Genomic DNA, 16,507 nt, shown 5'->3' with positions numbered 1-16,507 from the left:
TTGAGGTGGATGGGAGGAAGAGACATAAAAGGGGAAGGATGATGAGAGGAGAAGGGGGAGATCCTTGGTCTTGATTTTTGTTTTGGAGGATTGTGTTTTGGGGGAGGAATGTGGAGAAAGAGAAGGGAGAGAATGGAGAGATAAATGAGAGAATACAAACTTGGATTTGGAGAGTGTTTGTTAAACTTGGACACACTACATTTAGTTGGACTTGGGCTCGGAGAGCTAGGGAACCTGTGGAGGTTCCCTGGGCTACGAAAGACTTCCTAGTTGGCTGGGAGACAAATCTAGCCGGGTAGTCAAAAGTAGCATCCCAATAGAGTCAAGAGCTCAAGAGCATCTCAACTAAGCTATTGGAACAAGTATTCCTTCATTTATTGATTACTTATGTAAATGGTTGCAATGAAATTCTTATTTATTTAATTTGTGGTAAATAAATTATAATGGTATATTGTCATCAAATAAATGATTAGATATAAATAAATTATTTCCCTTCTTATTGTGTTTAAAACTAGATAAATTTAGTTTTTAGTTAAAGGACCCTATTAGGTATCCTCACATATGGTATCAGAGCGGGTTTCAAAATCTGAGGCCTAACAGTGGCTCTCCTTCATCTAAGCAACCTTGAGTAGGGGGTATCTATTTTGCCAAGTGCTTAGGACCTGCACCTTACCCCAACCACAATAACAGGTCTGTTTACACAGGTGCACTGGCTCACAAGGGGAAACATGCTACTGAGGTGATTTGAACTGTGGTGGAGCAAATAACAACACCCTGCTTTACCAATCAACTTAGCCCCTATCGACATCTTTGCTTTATTAAACTGTAGCTACCATACCATATTGGTCCTAATCCTCCTTTACTCACAATGTGCCAACACCTTTTCCTTAGGTGTCTCGAGCTATTTTGCAGTAACAGAGAGGAAGCTTATAGTGCATGTTTTGAACATTTAATCTACATCCTTTTTAACAGAAATTGTTCTTTCATCCACAAATGTACGTTTTTGTAGCACCATTCAAAAGTGAAAATTGCTTTCGGAATCTTCCATAGTATAACATAGTTTTACCAAATAGATTACAAACTGGGGCTAGGTAAATTATTGTTGCGAGAAAACCATGGCACTTGGCAGTCAATTACTACAATTCCTGCAACATCAACAAACATAGTGTATAAGTGATCCACTTCAGTGTTAACTTTTAAGTAGCAGATTGAACCAGGACCACCACACAGCGTATTCGTGCTTCTTGTAAATTGTGCTGTTTCATTTGTAGAAGATTGGAGAAAAAAAAAAAAAAAAACATGTTTTCTCTCGAAAGCCCACATATGAGTCCAAAGACCTATAAACAGGACCTATTAAGTCCAAAACCCTAGAAGATGACTCAACATCACTTATACAAATGTAAGATATGGCTGCATACACTTGACACATGGCTTGCATGCTTTTACTCTTGGTTAGCTTTGTTGCTTCAATAAAGTGTAAAGCAGCTTCATTGAAGCAACCTAATGAGTGTGCATATTGGTCGAGAAGCTTTGAATGGTGTTCTCACACCCTTGTAAGATGGTTGGAAAGCACCCAAACCAGTCAACAATTTTCTTTAGAGCCTTTTGTGCTTCAAGAAACTCTGTACAAGTCAATTCTATTCTAGTTGTGTTTTCCAATAGCTGCACAAGCAGCATCAGATAAACACCTGCCATCCAAATTGCCCAATGTTGCAAATCTACCTCTCTCACATCCCCACTGATTCCAAGCTTCCCCAGCTCCTCTTCAATTCGAGACATTCCTGATAAGATCCACTTTGCACAATCTTTAAATAACCCCTTAGGCTGACCACATATAACTGCCATAAGGTCAACCAAGACATATACTGCACTCTTTGGTAACCACTCTCCATTAAGAGGATTTTCTTTTCTCGAACAATTTTGATTTTTGTGTTGCTGTAGACCAGGTTGCAATAACCTGCTCTCTACTTTGTTAAGTTCTGCACTCAACTTCTGAACTTGTTCTGTTTGCTGCATATCATCTTCCAAGACAACATCTAAGATATTCACAAGGTTTGAAGCCTCCTTGTAATCACATATTCGTAGAAGATAAAATGTGTGCAACAATTCATTATAAAGGTGCAGACCACAACAACATTGTCTTTGATCCTCAGGAATTGAATTCCAAATGGCATCACATTTGTTCACAACTCTCTCTAGAGCACTTGCATCTTCCCACTGCATAAGATGAACATGCAATATTGATGTTGCAAAGACCATCTCAAGTTCAGGATACTTCATTTCACTAGCATGTTGTTGTCCAGTCTCTAAAGCACGTATTGCACCTTGAAAATCCCCTTCAGTTGTCAAAGCATTTGCAAGCTGTAAGCTGAAGTTGCAAGACCATAATTTTGCAGACTCCCCTTCTCCAGTAGAATAATAAGTAGAATAGGCATACTAGATAAGAATACACAGTCCTGCATACATAAATTGTTGAATAACCATTCAGAAAGATATGAAAGTCAGAATTACTCATGCACTAAAATATATTCAAGCATTTCATGTACCCATCTTATTAATAACCCATCAAACTCAAAAAATTCCTTTCGACCTAAAAACAGTCATATAGATGTCAAATCACATTGTGCAGTATTTAGAAGATTTTACTCACAAGTTTGAAGTTGCATAAAGAATCAATAATAAAATATATTTCATAAGGTATGTTTGCATAGGATTCTTAAAGTATCACATGCAGTACTTGAAGCGAATACAGTATTTACTGCAGTTTGTCCAAATTTATCATTTAAAAGAAACTCTTAACGGACTACAGTGTGAAACATCTTTTGTACTTATGCTAATTGATCAGTCTGTGCATAATGGCAGTTGTCCAAATTTATCCTTTAATAGAAGCTCTAACAGATTGCAATGTGAATGATCCTTTGTACTTGTGTTAATCATCCTATGCAAAATGGTCCTTAGTCTTCTTGTCAAACTATTACACATGAAAACAAAATGCATACAACACCATGTGTGAAACATGCCTTTCCAAACTCAGGTCATAATTACCTTGCAGAACCAATGTCATCTTTGTTTCCTTGCATTAAGCTGCACCAATACTCTAGTATTTTGTTATGTTGTTTGTTCAAGAAGCTTCACAAACTATCCCCACAATGACATAATGTAGCCCTGAAATGTTGAAAATTGTGAGCATCCATCACAAAAATTCTCACCCAACAATTAGATGAGTGTGGTGGCACTATGGATGTCACCCTTCACGCAAGTGATTTAAACAGTTTCTATAGGGCATGTGTTTGTAAGCTCATGTGCAATCGAATATAAACCTTAACCTCTTCCCATTTAATATCGCAAAGCATCAGAAACATACCCTGAATTCTTCATCTACATGGAGATTCTCAACATGGTAGATATGTTCTCTGACTGTGGGTGCGATCAGTCTCCTCTAATGTTAGGTCCCTACAATAATAGTGATTGCCCCATTACTATTGTATTTTTATCCCTTATTAATATTGTTGTGCCCCTATTGTCCCCATATTGTTATTACTGTGCCCCATAGAATCCCTCTATTGTTATTTTTGTGCCTTTATATTATTATTGTTAGGTCGGCTGGGTTATATTGTGACCCCTTAGACTCCTATATATAGAAAGGAGGTTTTTTCATTTGAATCATCCAAGAATTGTTCATTTCCCCCTCGAAGAGGCTGAATTCTAAGGCGTTGATCTATCTTTTCTATCTTTTTGTGAGCTAGTTTCAGAACATCCAAAGAACACATGGTGACTTCAATCCAGCTGCATCCTGGCCTTTTTATCAAGCCCCTGCCTTTCATCATTGTTCTGACCTTTGCTACATCATCCCATCTGCCTGCCTCAACATACCTATTTGATGAGAGAGCATAGTTACCAGCATTTTTAGGCTCTAACTCAAAAGATGTTCTGCCACATTTTCTCCTAGCTCTATATTGCAATAATTTCTACAGGCACCTAGCAAAGCACCCCACACATCAGCACTAGGTTCTAGTGGCATCATTTGAATGAAGTAATATGCATCACCTAGGTGACCTGCACACCCAAGAAGGTCAACCACGCATGAGCAGTGCTCCATCACGGGTGTGATTTGATAATCTTGAGTCATGCAATGGAAATATTTCCACCCTTCATCCACTAGGCCGGCATGACTGCATGCATTCAAAACACCAGTGAATGTGACATTGTCTGGCTTAATTTTAGCCTGTTGCATCTGATAGAAATGCGCAAGAGATTCCTTACCATAGCCATATTTTCCATATCCCACAATCATTGCATTCCAAGAAACCAGATCTCTTTCAGGCATTTTGTCAAAAACACGACCTGCAAGCTCTATACTCCCACTTTTGGTGTACATGTCTATAAGGGCATTCATTATAGATATAGCAAAATCCAATCTATTTCTGATGATATAATCATGGATCTGTTTACCCAGTTGTACAGCAGCTAATTTGGCACACACTGATAGAGCAATTACAATGGTGACTAAGTCAGGTACCACCCCTTCCAGTTGCAATTCACAAAAGAGTTTCAAAGCCTCAGCAACATGTTCGCTCTCGGTATAGCCAGCCACTAGTGCATTCCATGACACAACATCTTTTTCAGCCAGTTTATCAAAAGTTGGCAAGCAGACTCTAGGCACTTGGACTTTGCATACATATCTATAAGGGAACCCCCCACAAACACATCCAATTCGAATCCTCTTTTTTTAGGTAATGGTGGATCTCCTTGCCTTGTTGCAAAGCTGCAAGGTTGGCACATGCGGATAGGATGCTTACAATGGTGCTCGAGTTGGGTTCCACCCCTGCTAATTGCATTTGGAAAAAAGAATTAAGGCGTTCTTTGCATGCCCATTCTGAGCACACCCAAAAATCATTGCATTCCATGAGACCTAGTTATAATAATGTGATTAAAAATGGTAAGTTAATGTTTATGTGAATTCTCAAAATATATAAGATGGATTTAGGATTATTGTTTAGGGATATCTAAAGATATTTGAGGGTGACTAGCAGTGCGTCGTAGCACTTGCTTAGATAGCAATGGGAGAGGATTTAGTAGACCCACGGTTATCTTCTCAATATTAGAAATAGTCATTTACAAGCATAACAAAAGGAAAACTTGCACCTATCATTATGCAAAACATGTGTGAGCCAAGTAAGAATTGACAAGGCCCTAAGTTGTGCTAATAAGTCTTGTGTATCATACAGATATTTGAACAATTCAAAATGGTGAGGACGCGAAGAAATCAAGGTCAAGGAGGGTCATCACAAGGACCTCCTACAAATAACCCATTACCTTCACCGGAGTTGGCTCTCATCTTGCGTTCCCTAGAAGCAATTAATGAGACTTTAAGAGGGCGCCAAACAATTGAAGTGGAAGTAGAGCACCCTCCATCAGGGTTGGGAAATCTCGAGGGATCAAGAGACTCTGATAGAGGACCTCCAATTGAGGACATTACTAGGGAGCTCCAAAAGATTAAGCTCCCAGAGTTTGTTGGAGGTCGTGCCAACGAACGTGTAGAAGCCTGGTTAGAAGGAATGAGAAGGTGCTTCACACTAAGAGATTATACTTCCAATTCAAAAGCTAAAATAGTGATATTCCAACTCAGAGATAGTGCTCTGAATTGGTGGGGTAACTTAGAGCGTCAACTACACCTCACTCTGGACACAGTTACTTGGGAGTTATTTGAGGAGAGATTCAGGAAAAAGTACCTACCAACATATTATGAAGAAAAATAGGTAGGAGCCTTCCATGCTTTGGTACAAGGAAATCGTACAGTAGAAGAATATGAGATTAGATTCATGGAATTGGTCAAGTATGTCTCCTACATGGATATTGATCAGCGCCAAGCAAATCATTTCATTTATGGATTGAACCCTAATATTAGGGCAATGGTGCGGATGTGGAAACCATCCTTAGTTGCAGAAGCTGTGGAACATGCTCGTTATGTTGAAGAGCACTTAGACTTAAAGGGTGGAAACAAAACCATTTTTCCACAACAACCAAGGTTTATGGGGAAGGCCCCTCATACCTTCCCCAGGGGAGGAAGTTTAAGGCCACCGCCATATGGAAACAGGGTTGTACCCAGAGCACCGACAATAGGGATTTCAATGGTTACTAGTGCAAATCAAGGTCATACGCGAGGAGCAACAAGTAGGGGCAGGGGTCCCAAGGGAAGGAACTCTTTCCAAAGAACTCCACAAAATTCTGTTCAAATTCTACCACACATCACTTGTTGGGGATGCGGGGGACCTCATTACCAGCGTGACTGTCCTAAGTTACAAACTGGTAACAACTGTAGAGAAGGAAAAGCACCAATGGGGGGAGCAAGTAGCCACCATCGAATCTATGTAGCAATTGATAACCAACAAGTTGAACACCAATCTACTGTGGTAGAAACCTTAGGTATGATAAACAAAGTAAAAGTTAAAATTTTGTTTGATTCAGGTGCTACAGATAGTTTCATTTCACCAGTTGCATTAGAAAAATGTGGGTTGGCAGCCTATGAGCATGATGACTTTAAGCAAGTTGAGATGGCTTCTAGGATAAAACAAGCAGTAGGACCTAGTGTTGACCAATGTTAGGTAAACCTCGGGGTGTGTATAACTAAGTTGAAGGCATACGTCACAACATTGGGGACGTACGATGTAATTATTGGAATGGATTGGCTAGAAGCTCATCAAGCTTTGGTAGACTGTTTCAAGAAGAAGGTGATTTATTTAGATGATGAAGGTAGGTCAATTGAGATTTGTGGAATCAAGAGAGGAGTGTCGCTACGATTCATATCCATGATGAAGGTAAAATGTTTCCTCCTACAACGTTGCAAAATATATGTGGTCGAGGTTGTAAGCGACCAGAAAGAACCCTCCCTAAATCAACACCCAATTTTGCCAAAATTCAAGGATGTTTTTCCTAAGGAATTGCCTGGATTACCTCCTATAAGGGAGATTGATTTCATAATTGACCTAAAACCTGGTGTAGAACCAATATCTAAGACACCCTATAGGATGGCAACTCCAGAACTTTGTAAGTTGAAGATGCAGTTAAAAGAGCTTTTAGACTTGGGATTTATTAGACCCAGTATTTCACCTTGGGGTGCACCAGTGATTTTTGTCAAGAAGAAGGATGGTTCCTTAAGGCTATGCATAGATTATAGGGACTTGAATAGAGCCACAATAAAGAATAGGTACCCGATACCTAGAATAGATGATTTATTTGATCAAATGAAGGGAGCAACCGTTTTCTCAAAGATTGATCTATGATTTGGATACAACCAATTGAGGATTAAGGAAGGTCGCATCATAAAAACTGCATTTTGAACTCGTTTTGGGCACTACGAGTTCGTAGTTGTTCCATTTGGTTTAACCAATGCACCAGCAATATTCATGAGCCTCATGAATGGTGTGTTTAAGAAGTATTTGGACCAATTTGTGCAAATCTTTTTGGACGACATTCTTGTGTATTACAAGAATGAAAAAGAGAATGAAAAGCACCTAAGGGTGGTATTAACTTGCTTAAGGCAAAATCAATTGTATGGAAAATTGTCAAAATGTTCCTTCTTTCAAAAGAAAGTTCATTATCTTTGGCACATCATTTCAGGAGAAGGGATTTCAGTTGACCCAGAAAAGGTAAAGGCCATAATGGATTGGCCAGTACCGAAAAATGCTCATGAGGTGCGTAGTTTTATGGGGCTAGTGGCTTATTATAGCACGTCTGTGGAAGGGTTTTAGAGGATTGCAAAACCCATCACCACATTACAGCAAAAAGGGGTCAGGTATGAATGGACATATGAATGTGACATTGCATTCACTGAACTAAAGAGGTTACTAACTGGTGCACCGATCCTTCGAGTACCGAACATGGAAAATGTCTTCACTATCTACACCGATGCTTCGAAGCAAGGATTGGGAGTAGTATTGATGCAAGAAGGCGGAGTAGTAGCTTACACATCTAGAAAATTGAAGAAACATGAAGAGTTGTATGCTACCCATGACTTAGAGTTAGCAGCAATGATGTTAGCTTTGAAACTGTGGAGACACTACCTCATTGGGAGAAGATTTGAGTTAAGAATAGATCATCAAAGCCAGAAGCATCTCTTCACTCAAAGGGATTTGAATGCTAGACTAAGGAGGTGGAGCTAATTCATGAGTGAGTATGATTTTGAGATCTCATACGTTAAGGGAAAGGAGAATGTGGTGGCCGATGCACTAAGCAGGAGGCCACGAACCTTCTCCCTAGTAGCCTTAAGGGTAAATTTGAGGGAACGTGTGTTGGAGAAACTCTTTGAAGATAGTTGGTATCTAAAGGTTATATCAACACTCCAAAGTGGGAAGCAGGTAGAACAAAAGTTTGAAGGATATGTCCTTGAACCAGACGGACTATTGATATTTCAAGGGAGAATGTACATACCTAAGGAAGGGGGTATAAGAAGGACCATCCTCGAAGAGTCACATAGAGCACTCTATTGTGCACATCCTGGAGTGAAGAAGATGTGCATGAACATAAAGAAACTCTTCTTTTGGGCAGGCATGAAGCACGACATAGTCCAGTTTTTCGCCAAATGTCTTGAATGTCAACGAGTGAACTCTGACCATCGCCATCTAGAAGGACTCCTACAACCACATGACATCCCTATGTCTAAATGGGAGGTAATTTCTATGGATTTTTTTTGGGTTTGCCACTCACATCATAGAGGCACAATGCTATATTGGTTATAGTTGATAAATTGACCAAAAGTGCCCATTTCATCCCAATAAGAGACACTTACGATGTTACTGATGTGGCACGAGTTTTTATAAGTGAAGTTATTCGACTACATGGGTTACCCACAAAGATCATTTCTAATAGAGACTCTCGATTTACATCTAGGTTTTGGACAAGTTTGCAGTCAGCACTAGGGACTCAGTTAAACCTGAGCACTACATATCATCCAGAAACAGATGGGAAGACTAAAAGAGTAAATTAGGTTATGGAAGACATGCTTAGAATGTACGTCATGGATAATCAGACTCAGTGGGAAAGGTACTTACCATTGGTAGAGTTTTCCTATAATAACAGTTACCACAGTTCAATTGGGATGCCTCCTTATCAAGCTCTATATGGGAGGCCATGTAGGACACCATTGAGTTGGGAAAAGTTGGAGGACCGAGTAATAGTTGGGCCAGAATTAGTTCAAGAAATGGAGGAACAGGTAAGGTAGATTCAACAAAGGTTAAAGGAAGCACAAGATAGACAGAAGAGTTATGCTGATTCACATAGGACTGATCGAAGTTATGAAGTAGGAGACCAAGTTTTTATTCGTATCTGACCCAACAAAAGAACCATTTAGTTTGGGAAAGGGATGAAGTTGTCACCTCGGTTTATAGGACCTTTTAGAATCAAGGCGAAGATTGGACCAATTTCCTATCGTCTTGTAGTGCCACCCCATTTGCATAAAACCCATGATGTATTTCATGTATCTATTTTACGACATTATGTTTATGATGAATCTCACAATCTGGATTGGAGGGAATTACAGGTCTCGGACATGGGAACCATAATGGTCGAACCATTACGCATATTGGACCGTAGGGTTCGACAACTCAAACGTTGCATGATGGATTAGGTTAAGGTCCAGTGGGACAAGTATAGCCCAAGATCTGCTACCTAGGAGGATGTAGAGACTATATGTCATGACTACCCCTCACTTTTTGAGCATTTGTGATGCCCATTTTGACTTAGATAACTACCTATGATAAGGCTCTATTGCAGTTCCATGTTATTTATGTATGAACGCTATGTAATATTGATGCATTTAGTTGGACAAGTGAAACTACTTATATAAATCATTAGATGGATTAGAACGTTTGATGTATGACCTAATGTATGACTTACTTGGTTATGATTTATCTAGTGCATGACTTATCAGAGTTATTGTTGTTTTGTGTATGGCTTAAGTGGATATGATTTATCTAATGAATGACTTAGTGAAATTATGATTTATCTAATGTAAGATTTATTTCCAATATGAACTACAAAATTGACACATGTATACTAGACTTAATAACATGATGTTTAAGATCACTTATCTATATATATTTTGTTGTTATATATATGCATGAATAAGAACTAACCTGCAGATTGGAAAGAACAATATGATTGCCAAGATCTACTCTTCCATTGGGGAAGGTGGAGACATCTAATGAGGAAAGGTATGATGTACATTGTTCTATTACATTTTGTATCTACTTGATATGCACTCTTATGACATGGGTAAAATGTAAATGGTAGGTGACAAGACTACCTGACTGGATTATTCAATGACAAGTATCCAACCAGTGCTGTAGTGTGGTCCATATTAGGGTGTTGATCCTAGTTGTGAGGAGGGGTGGAGGTATTTCCCACCATGTAACCTCCAAACCTGGAATCATGGGAGGGCAGTGATGGACACGCTCCCTAGACATGTGATGATGATTGCCAGTTTCTTGCTGGGGAAGTTAGGTCAATGTAGTCGACGCTTCGGTGATATTGGTTTTATTAGTGTTTAGATTGGTATAGTTGATGCCATAGTATATAGCAACAGAGGATGGATAGGGTGGGAGAGGAAGTAGGTTAGGAAGGATAGGAGGATATAAATTAGTTGAAGACTCTTGATGGGAAGTGGTATCATTGTTTGACTTACTAAATTTTACTACTATTTTGTTAGGCCTTATTGTCAACCTGCTTTTGAACTCATTTATCTTTTTCACTCTAACTTCAGGACGAAGTTTTCTGAAGGAGGGGTGTATGTAATGCCCTACTTAATCTTATCATGCAAATTTTTATTAATGTTTAATTTACCTGAAATATTGACTTATAATTAGCAAGAAATATTGGTATATACCTGCATTTGTGAAACTGTAATTTTATTTTCCTGATATAAATTTTATTATTGTTATTATTCAATTCTCAACTTGTCTTCTCAAATTTAATTTTGGATAGGATATGGTCTCCTCCCATTTATTCCAAATTAGATATCCATATCCCAAGGTGTCTTTTCAAATCTAGTTTTGAGAAGATATGGTCTTCTCTAATTAATTTCCAAATTAAATATCCACATCCCAAGGTGTCTTCTCAAATCTACTTGGGAGAAGATATGGTCTTCTCTAATTTAATTCTAAATTAAATTTCCATATTTTATTCCCAAAATGTCTTCTCAAATCTACTTTGAACAAGATATGGTAAGAAAAGTCAAGGATATTAAATGAAAGGATGAGGGGGTAGTCATGACATTAATGATAGGTGGTTGAGGTGGATGGGAGGAAGAGACATAAAAGGGGAAGGATGATGAGAGGAGAGGGGGGAGATCCTTGGTCTTGATTTTTGTTTTGGAGGATTGTGTTTTGGGGAGGAATGTGGAGAAAGAGAAGGGAGAGAATGGAGAGATAAATGAGGGAATACAAACTTGGATTTGGAGAGTGTTTGTTAAACTTGGACACACTACATTTGGTTGGACTTGGGCTCGGAGGGCTAGGGAACCTGTGGAGGTTCCCTGGGCTAGGAAATACTTCCTAGCTAGCTGGGAGGAAAATCCAGTCGGGTAGTTAAGAGGAGCATCCCAACAGAGTCAAGAGCTCAGGAGCATCTCACCTAAGCTATTGGAACAAGTATTCCTCCATTTATTGATTACTTATGTAAATGGTTGTAATGAAATTCTTGTCTATATTATTTGTGGTAAATAAATTATAATGGTATATTGTCATCAAATAAATGATTAGATATAAATAAATTATTTTCCTTCTTATTGTGTTTAAAATTAGATAAATTTAGTTTTTAGTTAGAGGAACCTAGGAGGGATCCTCACAGTTAGGGTGTAAAACTATTGAATTTATAACCAAGAGGAAAAGTAAAAGTTATGGAATTTTTTTTCTAGGTTTGCAGAGAGAAAAATGCACTTGGTTCCTGTTTAATGGAAATAACTTTTATTTTTTTGCTAAATATAATTGCTATTGAACCTTGAATGAACATACCACATGAAAACATAATATATCCTTTTGATTATTGAACTGCATGCAAAAATACAATCTTTATTTTTTTCCTAGGACAACAAGAAAAGAAGGAAGAAAAATGCTTTCACACACACACACACATATATTCCAAGATTATGTAATAAGAAAACCATAGTTGTGAATTGAAAATAAACAAGATTATCCTGAGGAGCATTTAGTGGTCATTTATGCAACAAAGAAAGTTTTTAAAACATAGTTTATACTGCCAGTTTCCAGAAAGGAGGGAAAGACATCAACCACTATAAGGTCTAGCTACAAGAATCATTGACTCCTCTAAAGAAAAAGCATAAAAATACTTGCAGTGCATTGTGAATGTATATATATAACCCTAGCAACTGTTTAAAGGAATAAAACTTGAAAACGAAACTATGACAGTGACAACCGAAGCATTTTCCCTCTAAAAAAAATTACACAATAAAATTGTTTTCGACACTGAAACCCTAAAGTATTCTTTTGGGAAGGGTTTAACTCCTTCCAAAAAAAACAAATAAAATCTTCCACCCGCAAGCTAGAAATTACTTGCTCCACTGAGGTAGAGCCAATTAGGTAAGAGACCTGGAAGATAATATGTAAATGTAAGTAACTTAATTATGAGGTACTAGAGCATGGTAGTGGATGCAATTGTAATAATATATACGAAGAATAAGCTACCCTTAAAAGTTGCTCCACAAATAAATGGAGTACATATGTTGAGTGGGTAACCAGTAAAGGAAAAATTAAGAGTATTAGTTTTTGCAGAAAAAAGAAAAAAAAATATAATAACTTAATTTATAGGAATCCCAATGAAGGGGAAAGGAAAAAAATGGGAAATTGAGCAAGTCAAACCCTCGTAATGAGGGGAAATTTTTACCCACAAATGAGATAGTGGGAATGACCTCCATGTTGACATCGTTCCTACTTACTAGTCCAGGAACAAAAAAAAAAATAGAATGAAATTGCTAGGAAAAAATTATCCATAGAGCTCGTCCTAGGCATGGATAACATAAAACGATCGACTCACAAAGTTATTTCCAATTACCTTATATTAACTATCCCTCCTTTTTCTAGACGACGTCCTAGAGAGTAGTTGAAAACATAGGGATAATAGAAACCTGGTAGGGAAAAATACCAACATCTAAGATATTAGCAATTGTATTGTGGGTAAGAGTGAAGGGAAGAATAGTTGAGAAGTGAAGCTTGGAAGAGCCAAATATCACCTCAATATCTGGGTTCCTTCAAGGCTTAAGGATGCAGCCTTCCCAAAGCGGCATACTCCTGTGAGAAAACCCTTTGCGTCAAACCCTAATTAAGCAAAGGCGAAGCGTCATTCCCAACAAAAAACACAAATGACCAAAGACCCTTAGTGAGTCGTAGGGAAGTTACCCTAACGACAAGTCATATAATGCGATCCATCAATTTTACCGATGGAGAGGTGTAGGGCTTGGATCGCAAGCACAATGGATTAAATATCTAATGAATCATCTTGGTTTTCCAACAATAATTATTATATTACCCCAGATCTAGAGGCTTCGTATCATACAATTTGTGACATATATATGAATTTAAAAGATTATAAATAGACCAATTTACCATAGATACCATAACATTTCTAGTTTCAAACAAAAAACCAGTCTACCATATGTAATCATCCCATATGCATAGTGGGAGGAACAAATATATACCTTGGATATGTGGATCATAATTGGTAAGTAGAAAATTATTGCTAGGCGCCATGGATAGGTACCATATTAATAATGCTACGAAATATTAAGTGAGAATATATTAAAGCATATACAAAACCAAATATGCAGAAGGGATATAACATGGTCTGCATAAACCTTTTGTATTGGGGTGTAGAATTAATAGGATAAGGATGTATTAACTTAGATTAAAAAATATCTATATATCCACTAACAATAAAGGATAGATATAATCTTAAGATAATCAACATGAGGTGATTTGTCATTGACTATTGTTCATTATTAGAAATTAAATGGATTTCCATTTATGGAAAAGAAATTACAAAGATAAAGTATAACAACAAGAAATAATGAGATTGAGTGTAGGAACTCTGGTTATGCATGATTGATTTGATAATTTCTTGAAAATACAAGGCTATAAAAAAAATGTAGTCATTCATGGAGTTGTAACAGTTTTTGTTTGTCTTTCCTAGCCAACAAATCTGGTTAAAATGAGGCCGGGAGAGAACAGGGTCTATTGAAAATCATATGCAATTTTTTAACGTGTTAATGAAAGTAGTTTGAATGACAAAAAAAAGAACAAAAATGGCATAACTAGTTTGGAAATATATATGAGCCTTATTTTGTATTTACTATTAAAAATATTCTAAAATATTTTATGAAAAAATAAATATTTAACATCCACATATAATTAAATTAAAATGATAAAGTTCTATTACAAAATAAAAATATCTATCCACATAATAATGATTTTAAATTTAATAAATATTTATATAAAATAAATAAATTATATTTTATGAAATACTAATTTTTTTAAGTGTGGAAAAATGCTTGAAATTTGAAATATTGAAAAGATTCAATGTTCCTTTTGTGGAAAATTAGTGTTTTTTTGCCATGTGTTTAAATAATAAAGAAATAAAATAAAATATTTTTAAAAAATGTTGAATTTTATAAATAAATAAATAAAAATCTTTAATTTTATAATAAATATAAAATATGAAATTTTATAACAAAAATAAATATAAAACTTTACTTTTATAATAAATGTGATATTTTAAATATGAAACTTTTCAAATAAATAATTATATCTATTATAAATATTGAATCAATTCATGCTTCATGTTGCATTGCATGTTGCATTGCTTATATAGTATATGATAATCAATTTCCATCTTGATTGTGAAATTAGAATCAAAACGCGTTAGAATAAAAGTTATCATGAAAGAGTGGGTTTACCTAAAGTGAAAGAATAACTCAAATATATAATGTAAATTATTTATATTTACTATATAGATATTTTTTACATAGTTTACGATGAAGAGTAAAAATAGCTAGATGCAAAAATATGGTAATATGAATGAATTAATGAGGTGGTGATAAGAGCAAAAAAATTAACCTCTATTAAAAAAACAGCATAATAAATTGATATCTTAAGTTAATATAACAAATGATATCTTAAATCAACATAATAGCATAATAAATTGATATCTTAAATCTAATAAATTTAGAGAGTGAAAATAAAGATCTTCTTATTACGTAATAATTTTGTTTTACAACTTTTAATATACTAGATTTCACAGTTTTTTTTTAAGTAAAATCAATGATAAAATTATGTGGAAAAGATTGATTTTAAACTAGACATCCTAAAAATTGATGATGATAATATTCTCTACAACAAAAACAAAATAACATAACTTTGATGATGATAATATTCTCTACCAGAAAAAACAAAACAACATAACTCTTATAGATTTAACTTTTACAAGAAAACAATATATTAAATATTATTTTGATAAATAATATGTCTAAATAAATATAAAAATGTTTTTTTAATCGGAACAAAAATTTGTCAGACTATGTTCACTAGAGCTAAGATCATTTGACTAAAACATAGTAATGTGCAATCTCTTTCTTTGTTTAAATAAATAAAAAACATCATAATATTTAATACCTTTTGTATCATAATTGAAAACCATAATATCTATATTTTAAAGTTATTTATTAGCTCATTAAATTCAAAAAATTGTTTAAGAATATGGTGAAATATTAAAATGATGTTATTAACAAAAAGCATGATTACTATATTAACATTAAACATAATTTTTATTTTTATTTCATATTATCAATAAGCAACTTTTGTAACTTATCTATTTGTTTGAAAACAAAAATACTATAAATATACACAATTAAAATTATATTATTTTTCCCGGATGCGGGTGTGTAACATTGCGTTTTGTACGTGGGCGGCTTGGTGGGTTGGCGCGTGGCTTATTACCACCGCCATCCGGCCTCGCGTGATGCCAGTCTTTAAGTCTTCTGCTAACATCTTCAATGCTGCGTTAATGCAGCTCGTCCCTCCACACCAGCCTGCAAGTTCATCTGTCATGGCGCCCCTCCAAGAATTCATTCATGCTCCTCCCCTGCGCTCGTGTTGTTCCCTTGCTGCCGCAGAGCCTTGCTCTCGGACCAGCCTAGGGAAACGTTGTGCTCTGGAATGCTGTGTTGATTTATCGCCGGGATTTCATGTTTCACAAAGCCCATTCTGCAAATTCAGTTGTCGCTCATCCTCAGTCTTTCCCAGTGCTCCTCTGCGAGCTGAAGCTAGGCCCCTTTCAGTCCCCCCTTGCCTTCACAGTACTGCTACTTGTTCAGCACCTCCTGCTCTTTTCATTATGCCTAGATTGCGCTGCAGGAGGGGAAGTTCCTGTGGGCGAGTTATCTGCCAGCCCTCCTCCTCTACTTCGGATTCCTCGTCTTATTCCTCGGACTTTTGCTCTTACC

General features: G+C 36.4%; 1 pseudogene; it reads right to left on the bottom strand.

Annotated features, from left to right (window-relative positions):
• Positions 1–1,196: 1,196 nt before the first annotated feature.
• LOC149140808 (sister chromatid cohesion protein SCC4-like) lies at positions 1,197–16,112 on the bottom strand (annotated as a pseudogene).
• Positions 16,113–16,507: the final 395 nt, after the last annotated feature.

The sequence above is a fragment of the Pinus tabuliformis genome, chromosome X (genome assembly GCF_031772625.1).
Source record: "Pinus tabuliformis cultivar Carrire ecotype Pingquan chromosome X, CPIR1, whole genome shotgun sequence".
Lineage (NCBI taxonomy): Eukaryota > Viridiplantae > Streptophyta > Pinopsida > Pinales > Pinaceae > Pinus > Pinus tabuliformis.
Note: the sequence above shows the minus strand (reverse complement) of the source record. Positions and strands in the feature narration are given on the sequence as shown.